This window comes from Scardinius erythrophthalmus (assembly GCF_964197995.2).
Source record: "Scardinius erythrophthalmus genome assembly, chromosome: 11".
Lineage (NCBI taxonomy): Eukaryota > Metazoa > Chordata > Actinopteri > Cypriniformes > Leuciscidae > Scardinius > Scardinius erythrophthalmus.
The window spans coordinates 25,467,631-25,480,671 of record NC_138231.1 but is presented as its reverse complement, the minus strand read 5'-3'; positions in this window follow the sequence as shown (position 1 = coordinate 25,480,671).

The following is a 13,041-nucleotide window of genomic DNA, read 5'->3' as shown; positions in this document are numbered from 1 at the left end:
CTGTGTGCAAAGTTTCAAGAGTTTTTGAGCACGTTAAGGACCCCAAAAGCCCCTGAAACCTTGATTAACAATATAAAAGCAATAGTCAAATCCCCCCTCCCCTCACACACACACAGACACAGAGAGAGGGAGAGAAAATTCTTCAGAAAATCCTCATTCAAACCAAAATATCTCTCTTCCTGTTGGTCGGAGATGGTTCATGTAAATTAGAAAGTTGTCCGTCTTGATGAGAACAATACACATACCAAGTTTTGTTGCTGTTGATAAAACTAACCCCCCCACTTATGACTAAAGGTGGCGCTACTGAGCCCCTCACCACGCCCGTTTCTGAAACTTTGCACATGTCTACTGGATAATAAATGTGATGTGTCTGTCGAGTTTCATGCAATTTCAAGTATGTTAAGAGTCTCAAAAGCATAAAAAAAGAATATTAAAGTTTGATGCGTTGCCACGGCAACAGTATCTAAGATATCAATAATCCTTTCACAGGTTTACATCTGCCGTGTGTCTACATTGTACACATAAAGTTTGAAGCAAATCTGGTAAAAATAAGACAGTGATTTCAAAGCATTTTAATAGTGATGTACTTCCTGCTGCCTGTTGGTGGCGCTATAACTTTGACTCACAATAGTCACATCTGTGCGATCGGCCTCTTACAACGAACACACTGCTGAAGTATCTTCAAGATCAGTTAATGTATGCAGAAGTTATAACACACTTCCTGTTTCATTTTTTCGCCATAAATTCGTTTCCTCGCCACGGCCAAACCGTTCGAGATATCAAAAATCCGTCCGCAATTTAGCATCCTCAATGTCTTGACTTCATGCACACCGAGTTTGGAGGCGAATCGATGAATTCCCTAGGAGGAGTACATTAAATTCCACAGCATGCGTTTCCAAACAACCCTAAATAGCCGACTTCCTGTTGGGCTGGCGTAAAACTTAGAGCACGAAAGTTGTTCGGCCCGATGAGATCTATATGTGTACCGAGTTTCATATTATTACATGCAAGCGTGTTTGATTTATGGACACGTGTTCGGATCCCGTTCCAGGGGGCGCTGTTGAGCCCCCCTGCCACGCCCGGGTACCAGCCTCAGCCCGGCCCTGATGGCCGCGGGTTCTGACCTGTGTGCAAAGTTTCAAGAGTTTTCGAGCATGTTAAGGGCCCCAAAAGTGGCCGAAAGGTTGACAAAATAATAATAATAATAATAAATATAGCTGCGAGCAGCGATTACGGGCCCAAGCCGGTGGCACCGCAACCCCGGTGCCTTGGCGGTGCCGCCGGCTTTGGCCCTCCATCGATGAAGAGTTCAGATGCAAAAGCCTCTAAGTGCCATCTGAAATTTTTTTCTTGAATGATCATTTTTATCAAGCTCGTATATTTAAGTTCAGTAATTTCACTTAAATGGTAATGCAAATTACCTATTAATTGTCATTTAAGTGAAATTACTGAACTTAAATATACGAGCTTGATAAAAATGATCATTCAAGAAGAAAATTTCAGATGGCACTTAGAGGCTTTTGCATCTGAACTCTTCATATATATACATATAAGTAAATATAAATATATATATAGAAAAGACAGAAAATATTACTTGTCTTACCTTATTCTGATTTTATGATACACTCAAAATATTTCACAACATATCCTTTAAATTTAATGTAAAAATAAAAACGAAAGTAAGCCGTGTTGGTCTCACGTAACCCTCTCATTAGAATCAAAAATGTTTCAACATTTGCGATGTATTTGGATGCTAAACTAATCTTTATTATATGCTTTGTACTTCACTCGTGTTCCAATATCGATGGAGAAAATTATCCTCTTCACACGCGCAAAAATGTGCTTGGAAACATCACAGTGGAGCAGTGCTTACTGTGAATGGTACAAATTGTACTACTGACTATTTAAACAGAGCAGTGTAATTTGTATATGTCAGGTTGACTATATGTCAGGTTGACTATTTTATTATTATATTTTATTAGGGCTATAATGAACAGGCTGCGATGTCAAGATTGCAATTCTGGAATGTGTGTGTGTGACGCGGTTGCGATTGAACAGTGGACACATAAAAACATAAATAAAATGTTTTAGTTCATTCGTACTTCCATAGGAATACATTGAAAATGCTCGTTCTACTCCGCACCATTATCAATGTCTGTGCGGACGTCTGTATTTTACTTTCGCTTTTAAGTTAGCGATTTAAAAGCCTTCAGTGGTGTCACACATCGATTAACCGGTGGGAAAATTTTGTCACAGTCAGATCCCTAATATATGTATATATAAATACAATAGGCCTACCTGAAAGAGAATTTTACTTGCCCGACCAGAGTATAGCCTGGTTAGAACGTCAATAACAAAAAAATAACTTGGGAATCACTAAAAAGAGAGATTATTCTAATTGCATTACATTCATTTTAAGTTGCAATCAACAGTTAATAATAAATGTACTGATCAATGTTAACAAGGTTGCACTGCTGAGGCTCGTGCAGCTTCTCCAGGAGAATTGTAAACAAATGAGCGCAGCACACAAAAAAGGAACCCAGTTAACAACATTCTGACTATAAAAATTACAAATATGGAGTTTTTATATATTTTATAACATATGATAGAGTTAAGCAACCTCACTTGACGAGTAGGCTACTATTTCCTGAATGCAATCACGATTGAAACTGTGACATTGATTTCATACAACAGGTTAATAAACAGTTACAATTAAGTCGCTTACATTTTAGATGCAATATTGACTGTTTTTGTTCTGTTTCAGCAGCAAAAATAGTTAAACAAAGATCACAGCAGAACCATCGCGCATCTCACAGCAACTTGTTTTCTCATTACTGAATGATTCAGCATTTTGAAACGAATCGGTTGACTCAAAGATTCAATGGTCAATCCATAAACATCTGTCTCAATCATGAATGACTCAGTCATTGGAACGAATCGTTTGAACGAATGAATCAATGACTCGCTCATTAAGATGGTCGCCTGGCGACACCTAATGGCGGTTTAGTGTTATGTTTAGAAGTATCATTCTTTCCAATGTGCAACATTATCAATGTCCGTGCGGACGTCCGTTTTTTACTTTCACTTTTATATTCACTTTTATACTTTTGCTAGTTGCTTTCAAGATGTGATTCCTACTAAATTTTTTAAGCAGGTTGTATGTACTATTGGTTCTGACTTGTTGTCTATTATCAACAAATGTCTCTACACCGGGGTTGTTCCTAACAGCCTGAAACATGCCTCGGTCTTGCCGAAACTTAAAAGAGCTAGCTTGGATTCATCAATTCTAAGCAACTACCGCCCCATTTCAAATTTACCTTTTATTTCTAAAATTTTAGAAAAAGCGGTTCTATGCCAACTCCAGTCTTTTTTAACTGATAGTCAGATCTACGAGAAATTTCAGTCTGGTTTTAAATTACGTCATAGTACAGAATCTGCACTTCTACGAGTCATGAATGATGTTCTGCTCAGTACTGACACAGGGCAATCTGTAGCTCCCGTCCTTTTAGACCTTAGCTCTGCTTTTGACCTTGTCGACCATGATATTTTAATCTCTCGTCTTGAGGCATGTACAGGTTTTAAGGGCATGGTGTTGAAATGGTTCCGCTCATATTTGTCTAACAGAAGCTATTCTGTTCGTATCGGGAAACAGTGCTCATCTAGAATGAAACTTGGGTGTGGTGTTCCGCAGGGTTCTATTCTTGGGCCAGAACTGTTTAATCTGTATATGTTACCTTTAGGTTCTATTTTAACTAAACATGGGATTTCTTTTCACCTGTATGCCGACGATACCCAAATTTACCTGCCTCTAAAGCGTGACGACAGGTCTGCTTTACAGCCACTACTGGACTGTATAGATGACCTGAAATCATGGCTTACAGGTAACTTTTTGAGTCTGAATGAAAACAAGACGGAAATTATCGTGTTTGGCCCCAGTGATCGTAGTACACATGTTTGTGACCTCCAAACGTTGTCACCTTACAGTACTACCTGTATTCGGAATCTGGGGGTCTGGATTGATAACAACATTACCCTTGAAAAGCAGATAAGTGCGGTGGTAAAGTCTTGCTTCTTTCACCTCCGTCTCTTAGCAAAGGTTAAACCATTTTTGTCTAGTAAGCACTTTGAGATAGCTATGCATGCTTTTGTAACATCCAGATTGGACTATTGTAATTCTTTATATATTGGGATCTCTCAGAAACACATCACCCGTCTACAAATAGTCCAAAATGCAGCTGCACGCCTTCTCAAAGGAAAACGAAAATTTGAACATATTACACCGGTTCTGATTTCGCTTCATTGGCTACCGATTAAATTTCGAATAGATTTTAAAGTTTTGCTTTTTGTTTTTAAATCTATACAGAACTTAGCTCCCCAGTACTTATCTGAAATGCTTTATCCAGAAATTAAGTCAAGATCACTAAGATCGGGGGACTCGAACCTACTTTCTGTCCCTAGGACCAGACTAAAAAATAGGGGTGATCGTGCTTTCGCAGCTTATGGGCCTAAGCTATGGAATAGTCTACCCCACAATATCAGATCTGCCCAAACTCTGACACTTTTTAAAATCTCTCTGAAAACGCATCTCTTTTCACTAGCTTTTAATATACCCTGACTTGAGCGACTTCTTCTCTTTGATGTGTATCTTTGCTGGTTTTTGTGCTTACTGTCTACCCTTATTGGCCTTGTTAAGCACTTTGGTCAACATCAGTTTTTTTTAAATGTGCCATATAAATAAAATTGTTGTTGTTGTTGTTAGCGAATTAAAAGCACCCGCTCGTGTCACACGTCGATTAACCGATGGAAAAATACCCTCACAGTCATATACCTAATAAATTTATATTTAAATACAATAGGCTTACCTAGTAAATGTTTTATATACTATTTTGATATCCTTTTGGACACAAGAGGGCAGTATAGCCCTATGTTTGCTTTTTGTTGAACCAAATAGCACTAAATAGCCTGTTTTTAACTTTTTCATACTTCTTGAATTGCAAAAACGGAATAAAATAGGTTTAGTTCTAATATTTGTATAATTTTGTATAAAATAAATGGTGTATAATTAAATTTTTAGAAGTTATGAGATGTTTCCTGCTTCCTTTTTGACATTAATTTAATCCCTCGCCATAGCAAAACCGTTTGAGATATTCAATATCAGTTTACAATTTAGCATCATTAATATATTTTTATCATGTTGAAAAAGTTTGGTGGGAATAAAATAAATAGTTTAAGAGGAGTGGCTAAAAATTCAGAGGCTGATTTAGCAAAAAATCCATATTCAGACCAAAATATCTGACTTCCTGATGGCCGGAGCTGATGAATGTAAATTAGAAAGTTGTCCGGTTTGATGAGAACAATATACAAACTATTTTTTTTTCACTGTATTTAAAACTAACCCCCCCACTTTTGTCAAAAGCATGTTGAAAGTGACACACTTCCTGCTGCCAGTTGGTGGCGCTATAACTTTGACTCACAATAGTTACATCCATCTGATCGGCCTCTTCCCACGAACACACTGCTGAAGTTTCATCAAGATCAGTTAATGTATGCAGAAGTTATTCCACTTCTTGATTCTCTTTTCTCGCCATAAATTCGATTCCTCGCCACGGCCTTACCGTTCGAGATATCAAAAATCCGTCCGCAATTTAGCATCCTCAATGTCTTGACTACATGCACACCGAGTTTGGAGGGGACACGGTGAATTTTCTAGGAGTAGTACTTCACATTCCACAGCAAGCGTTTTCCAAACAACCCATAATAGCCGACTTCCTGTTGGGCTGGCGTGAAACTTGACAGAGGGAAAGTTGTTCGGCCCGATGAGATCTATATGTGTACCGAGTTTCATATTATTTCATGCAAGCGTGTTTGATATATGGACCAAGTTTTCAAACTCCGTTCAAGGGGGCGCTGTTGATCCCCCCTGCCACGCCCCTTTCTGAAACTTTTCACATGTCTACTGGCTAATAAGTGTTATTTGTCTGTCGAGTTTCATCCAATTTCAAGCATGCTAAGAGTCTCAAAAGCATCAAAAAAGAATATTAAAGTTTGAAGCGTTGCCACGGCAACAGTATCTAAGATATCAATCATCCTTTCGCAGGTCTACATCTGCAGTGTGTCTACATTATACACATAAAGTTTGAAGCAAATCAGGTAAAAAGAAGAGGGTGATTTCAAAGCATTTTGAAAGTGACACACTTCCTGCTGCCAGTTGGTGGCGCTATAACTTTGACTCACAATAGTCACATCAATGTGATCGGCCTCTTACAACGAACATACTGCTGAAGTTTCATCAAGATCAGTTAATGTATGCAGAAGTTATAACACACTTCCTGTGTCCCATTATTCGCCATAAATTCGTTTCCTCGCCACGGCCAAACGGTTAGAGATATCAAAAATCCGTTCGCAATTTAGCATCCTCAATGTCTTGACTTCATTCACACCTAGTTTGGTGGCGATCGGATGAATTCCCTAGGAGGAGTATTTCACATTCCATTGTATGCGTTTTCCAAACAACGTATAATAACCGACTTCCTGTTGGGCTGATGTAAAACTTAGAGCACGAAAGTTGTTCGGCCCGATGAGATCTATATGTGTACTGAGTTTCATATTATTACATGCAAGCGTGTCTGATTTATGGACCAAGTTTTCGGACCCCGTTCAAGGGGGCGCTGTTGAGCCCCCCTGCCACGCCCGGGTACCAGCTTCAGCCCGGCCCTAATGGCCGCGGGTTCTGACCTGTGTGCAAAGTTTCATGAGTTTTTGAGCATGTTAAAGGCCCCAAAAGCCCCCGAACCCTTGAAGAACAATAATAATAATAATAATAAATATAGCTGCGACCAGCGATTACGGGCCCAAGCCGGTGGCACCGCAATCCTGGTGCCAGGGTGGCGGTACCGCCGGCTTTGGTCCTCCATTGCTGCTCGCAGCTACATTTATATTTAAATATATACACACACACACACACACACACACACACACACACATATATATATATATATATATATATATATATATATATATATATATATATATATATATATTATACACACACACACACACACATATACATATATATATACATATATATATATATATATATATATATATATATATATATATATATATATATATATATATATATATATATATATATATATACACACACACATATATATATACCTGTATACACACACACACACATACATATATATAGTTTTTATATATTTTATAACATATGATAGAGTTAAGCAACCTCACTTGACGAGTAGGCTACTATTTCCTGAATGCAATCACGATTGAAACTGTGACATTGATTTCATACAACAGGTTAATAAACAGTTACAATTAAGTCACTTACATTTTAGATGCAATATTGACTGTTTTTGTTCTGTTTCAGCAGCAAAAATAGTTAAACAAAGATCACAGCAGAACCATCGAGCATCTCACAGCAACTTGTTTTCTCATTACTGAATGATTCAGCATTTTGAAACGAATCGGTTGACTCAAAGATTCAATGGTCAATCCATAAACATCTGTCTCAATCATAAATGACTCAGTCATTGGAACGAATCGTTTGAACGAATGAATCAATGACTCGCTCATTAAGATGGTCGCCTGGCGACACCTAATGGCGGTTTAGTGTTATGTTTAGAAGTATCATTCTTTCCAATGTGCACCATTATCAATGTCCGTGCGGACGTCTGTTTTTTACTTTCACTTTTATATTAGCGATTTAAAAGGACCCGCTCGTGTCACACGTCGATTAACCAATGGAAAAATACCCTCACAGTCATATACCTAATAAATTTTTATTTAAATACAATAGGCCTACCTAGTAAAACGTTTTATATACTATTTTGATATCCTTTTGGACACAAGAGGGCAGTATAGCCCTATGTTTGCTTTTTGTTGAACCAAATAGCACTAAAGAGCCTGTTTTTAACTTTTTCATACTTCTTGAATTGCAAAAACGGAATAAAATAGGTTTAGTTCTAATATTTGTATAATTTTGTATAAAAATAAATGGTGTATAATTAAATTTTTAGAAGTTATGAGATGTTTCCTGCTTCCTTTTTGACATTAATTTAATCCCTCGCCATAGCAAAACCGTTTGAGATATTCAATATCAGTTTACAATTTAGCATCATTAATATATTTTTATCATGTTGAAAAAGTTTGGTGGGAATACAATAAATAGTTTAAGAGGAGTGGCTAAAAATTCAGAGGCTGATTTAGCAAAAAATCCATATTCAGACCAAAATATCTGACTTCCTGATGGCCGGAGCTGATGAATGTAAATTAGAAAGTTGTCCGGCTTCATGAGAACAATATAAAAACTATTTTTTTTCACTGTATTTAAAACTAACCCCCCCACTTTTGTCAAAAGCATGTTGAAAGTGACACACTTCCTGCTGCCAGTTGGTGGCGCTATAAATTTGACTCACAATAGTTACATCCATCTGATCGGCCTCTTACCACGAACACACTGCTGAAGTTTCATCAAGATCAGTTAATGTATGCAGAAGTTATTCCACTTCGTGTTTCTCTTTTCTCGCCATAAATTCGATTCCTCGCCACGGCCTTACCGTTCGAGATATCAAAAATCCGTCCGCAATTTAGCATCCTCAATGTCTTGACTACATGCACACCGAGTTTGGAGGGGACACGGTGAATTTTCTAGGAGGAGTACTTCACATTCCACAGCAAGCGTTTTCCAAACAACCCATAATAGCCGACTTCCTGTTGGGCTGGCGTGAAACTTGACAGAGGGAAAGTTGTTCGGCCCGATGAGATCTATATGTGTACCGAGTTTCATATTATTTCATGCAAGCGTGTTTGATATATGGACCAAGTTTTCAAACCCCGTTCAAGGGGGCGCTGTTGATCCCCCCCTGCCACGCCCCTTTCTGAAACTTTTCACATGTCTACTGGCTAATAAGTGTTATGTTTCTATCGAGTTTCATCCAATTTCAAGCATGCTAAGAGTCTCAAAAGCATCAAAAAAGAATATTAAATTTTGAAGCGTTGCCACGGCAACAGTATCTAAGATATCAATCATCCTTTCGCAGGTCTACATCTGCAGTGTGTCTACATTATACACATAAAGTTTGAAGCAAATCGGGTAAAAATAAGAGGGTGATTTCAAATTATTTTGAAAGTGACACACTTCCTGCTGCCAGTTGGTGGCGCTATAACTTAGACTCACAATAGTCACATCAGTGTGATCGGCCTCTTACAACGAACACACTGCTGAAGTTTCATCAAGATCAGTTAATGTATGCAGAAGTTATAACACACTTCCTGTGTCCCATTATTCGCCATAAATTCGTTTCCTCGCCACGGCCAAACCGTTCGAGATATCAAAAATCCTTTCGCAATTTAGCATCCTCAATGTCTTGACTTCATGCACACCGAGTTTCGAGGGGATTGGATGAATTCTCTAGGAGGAGTATTTCAAATTCCAGAGCGTACGTTTTTCAAACAACCCATAATAGCTAACTTCCTGTTGGGCGGAGCTAATAACATAGAGTGCGGAAGTTGTTCGGCCTGATGAGATCTATATGTGTACCGAGTTTCATACTAATACGTTCTTGTATGTGTCCAAGATTTCAGATTGCATTCTAGGTGGCGCTGTTGAGCACCCCTGCCACGCCCGGGTACCAGCTTCACCTCGGCCCTAATGGCCGCGGGTTCTGACCAGTGTGCAAAGTTTCATGAGTTTTCGAGCATGTTAAAGGCCCCAAAAGCCCCCGAACCCTTGAAGAACAATAATAATAATAATAATAATAATCCTAACGAAAACAATAGGGCCTTCGCCCTTTCAGGGCTTGGGCCCTAATAATCCTGACGAAAACAATAGGGCTCTGCGCCCTTTCAGGGCTTGGGCCCTAATAATCCTAACGAAAACAATAGGGCCTTCGCCCTTTCAGGGCTTGGGCCCTAATAATCCTAACGAAAACAATAGGGCTCTGCGCCCTTTCAGGGCTTGTGCCCTAATAATAATAAATATAGCTGCGAGCAGCGATTACGGGCCCAAGCCGGTGGCACCGCAACCCCGGTGCCTTTAGTTACCTAAAGGCACCGGGGTGGCGGTACCGCCGGCTTTGGCCCTTCATCGCTGCTCGCAGCTATATTTATATATATATATATATATATATATATATATATATATATATATATATATATATATATATATATATATATATATATATGTGTATATATGTGTATATGTGTATATATATATATATATATATATATATATGTGTGTATGTATATAAATATTTAAAAGACAGAAAATACTACTTGACTTACCTTATTCTGATTTGATGATACACTCAAAATATTACACAACAAATCCTTTAAATTTAATGTAAAAATAAAAATGAAAGAAAGCAGTGTTGGGCTCACGTAACCCTCTCATTAGAATCAAAATGTTTCAACATTTGCGATGTATTTGAATGCTAAACTATTCTTTATTATATGCTTTGTTCTTCACTCGTGTTCCAATATCGATGGAAAAAATCATCCTCTTCACAAGCACAAAAATGTGCTTGGAAACATCACAGTGGAGCGTTGCTTACTGTGAATGTATGAATTGTACTACTGACTATTTAGAGCAGTGTAATTTTTATATGTTAGGTTGACTATTTTAGTATTATATGAAGGCTATAATGAACAGGCTGCGATGTCAAGATTGCAATGCTGGAATGTGTGTGTGTGTGTGTGTGTGTGTGTGTGTGTGTGTGTGTGTTCATGTTTTTCTATCCCGGTGGGGACTTCAACCTGAATGCACACAGACTCATGGGGACTCGTGTCACAGTGGGGACCTAAATAGAGGTCCCCATGGGTAAACAAGCTTATAAATCATACAGAATGAGTTTTTTTGGAAATGTAAAAATGCAGAAAGTTTTCTGTGATAGGTAGGTTTAGGGCTAGGGTTAGTGTGAGGAGATAGAATATACAGTTTGTACTGTATAAAACCATTAAGTCTATGGAGAGTCCCAACAAAGATAGTAAACCGTGTGTATGTGTGTGTGTGTGTGGCGTGGGTGCGATTGAACAGTGGACACATAAAAACATACTCCGTCATTATACAGGACGACATTCAAACTGCAAAGTGTTAACTTATATTTGTGTACAGTCGCAATAAAACACAACATTGTGCTTTTGTAAAATAATTTCAAGCAATGCTCCCCCCAAAAGGTGCTAATTTTAAAATTAAACTAAAATGCTCATATTAGCGATTTAAAACGGTGCGCATCCACGGTGAGGAACGAGCAGAACAGAGTGAACGTTTTTCAGTTAATTCCTACTTTCATAGGAATTCATTTGAAACGCTCGCTCAACCACTATCAATGTCACTGCGGACGAACATATTTTACTTTCGTTTTTAAGTTGGCAATTCAAAAGCCCCCAGCGGTGTTACACGTCGATTAACCGGTGGGAAAATATCCTCAGACACATACCTAATAAATGTATATTTAAATACAATATTGGCCTACCTGGTAAAAAGTTTTATATACTATTTTGATGTCCTTTTGGACACAAGAGGGCAGTATAGCCCTATGTTTGCTTTTTTGTTTAACCAAATAGCACTAAATAGCCTGTTTTTAACTTTTTCATTCTTCTTGAATTGTAAAAACAGAATAAAATGGGTTTAGTTGTGATATTTGTATACTTTTATATAGAAATAAATGGTATATAATTACATATTAGAAGATTTTTAGTGTTTCCTTTTTGGACATTACTTTAATCCCTCGCCATAGCAAAGCCGTTTGAGATATTTATTATCCATTCACAATTTAGCATATTTAATGTATTTTCATCATGTTGAAAAAGTCTGGTGGGAATAAAATAAATAGTTTAAGAGGAGTGGCTAAAAATTCAGAGGCTGATTTTGCAAAAAAATCCACATTCAGACAAAAATATCTGACTTCCTGATGGCCGGAGCGAATGAATGTAAATTAGAAAGTTGTCCGGCTTGATGAGAACAATATACAAACTATTTTTTTTTTACTGTAGTTAAAACTAACCCCCCCACTTTTGTCAAAAGCATGTTGAAAGTGACACACTTCCTGCTGCCAGTTGGTGGCGCTATAACTTTGACTCACAATAGTTACATCCATCTGATCAGCCTCTTACCACGAACACACTGCTGAAGTTTCATCAAGATCAGTTAATGTATGCAGAAGTTATTCCACTTCGTGTTTCTCTTTTCTCGCCATAAATTCGATTCCTCGCCACGGCCAAACCGTTCGAGATATCAAAAATCCGTCCGCAATTTAGCATCCTCAAAGTCTTGACTACATGTACACCGAGTTTGGAGGGGCCACAGTGAATTCTCTAGGAGGAGTATTTCACATTCCACAGCAAGCGTTTTCCAAACAACCCATAATAGCCGACTTCCTGTTGAGCTGGCGTAAAACTTGACCGGGAGAAAGTTGTTCGGCACAATGAGATCTATATGTGTACCGAGTTTCATATTAATTCATGCAAGCGTGTTTGATATATGGACCAAGTTTTAGAACCCCGTTCAAGGGGGCGCTGTTGAGCCCCCCAGCCACGCCCAGGTACCAGCTTCAGCCCGGCCCTGATGGCCGTGGGTTCTGACCTGTGTGCAAAGTTTCAAGAGTTTTCGAGCACGTTAAGGGTCCCAAAAGCCCCTGAAACCTTGAAAACAAACATTAAACTCAACAGACAAATCCCTCCCACCCCTCACAAACACAGAGACAGACAGAGAGAGAGAAAATTCTCCAGAAAATCCACATTCAAACCAAAATATCTGAGTTCCTGGTGGTCTGAGGTTATGACTGTAAATTAGAAAGTTGTCCGGCTTAATAAGAACAATACACCTACCAAGTTTTGTGATTCTAGGAAAAACTAAGCCCCCATTTTTGACTAAAGGTGGCGCTACTGAGCCATTTCACCACGCCCGTTTCTGAAACTTTGCACATGTCTACTGGATAATAAATGTGATGTGTCTGTCGAGTTTCATGCATTTTCAAGCATGTGAAGAGTCTCAAAAGCATCCGAAAAGAAAAT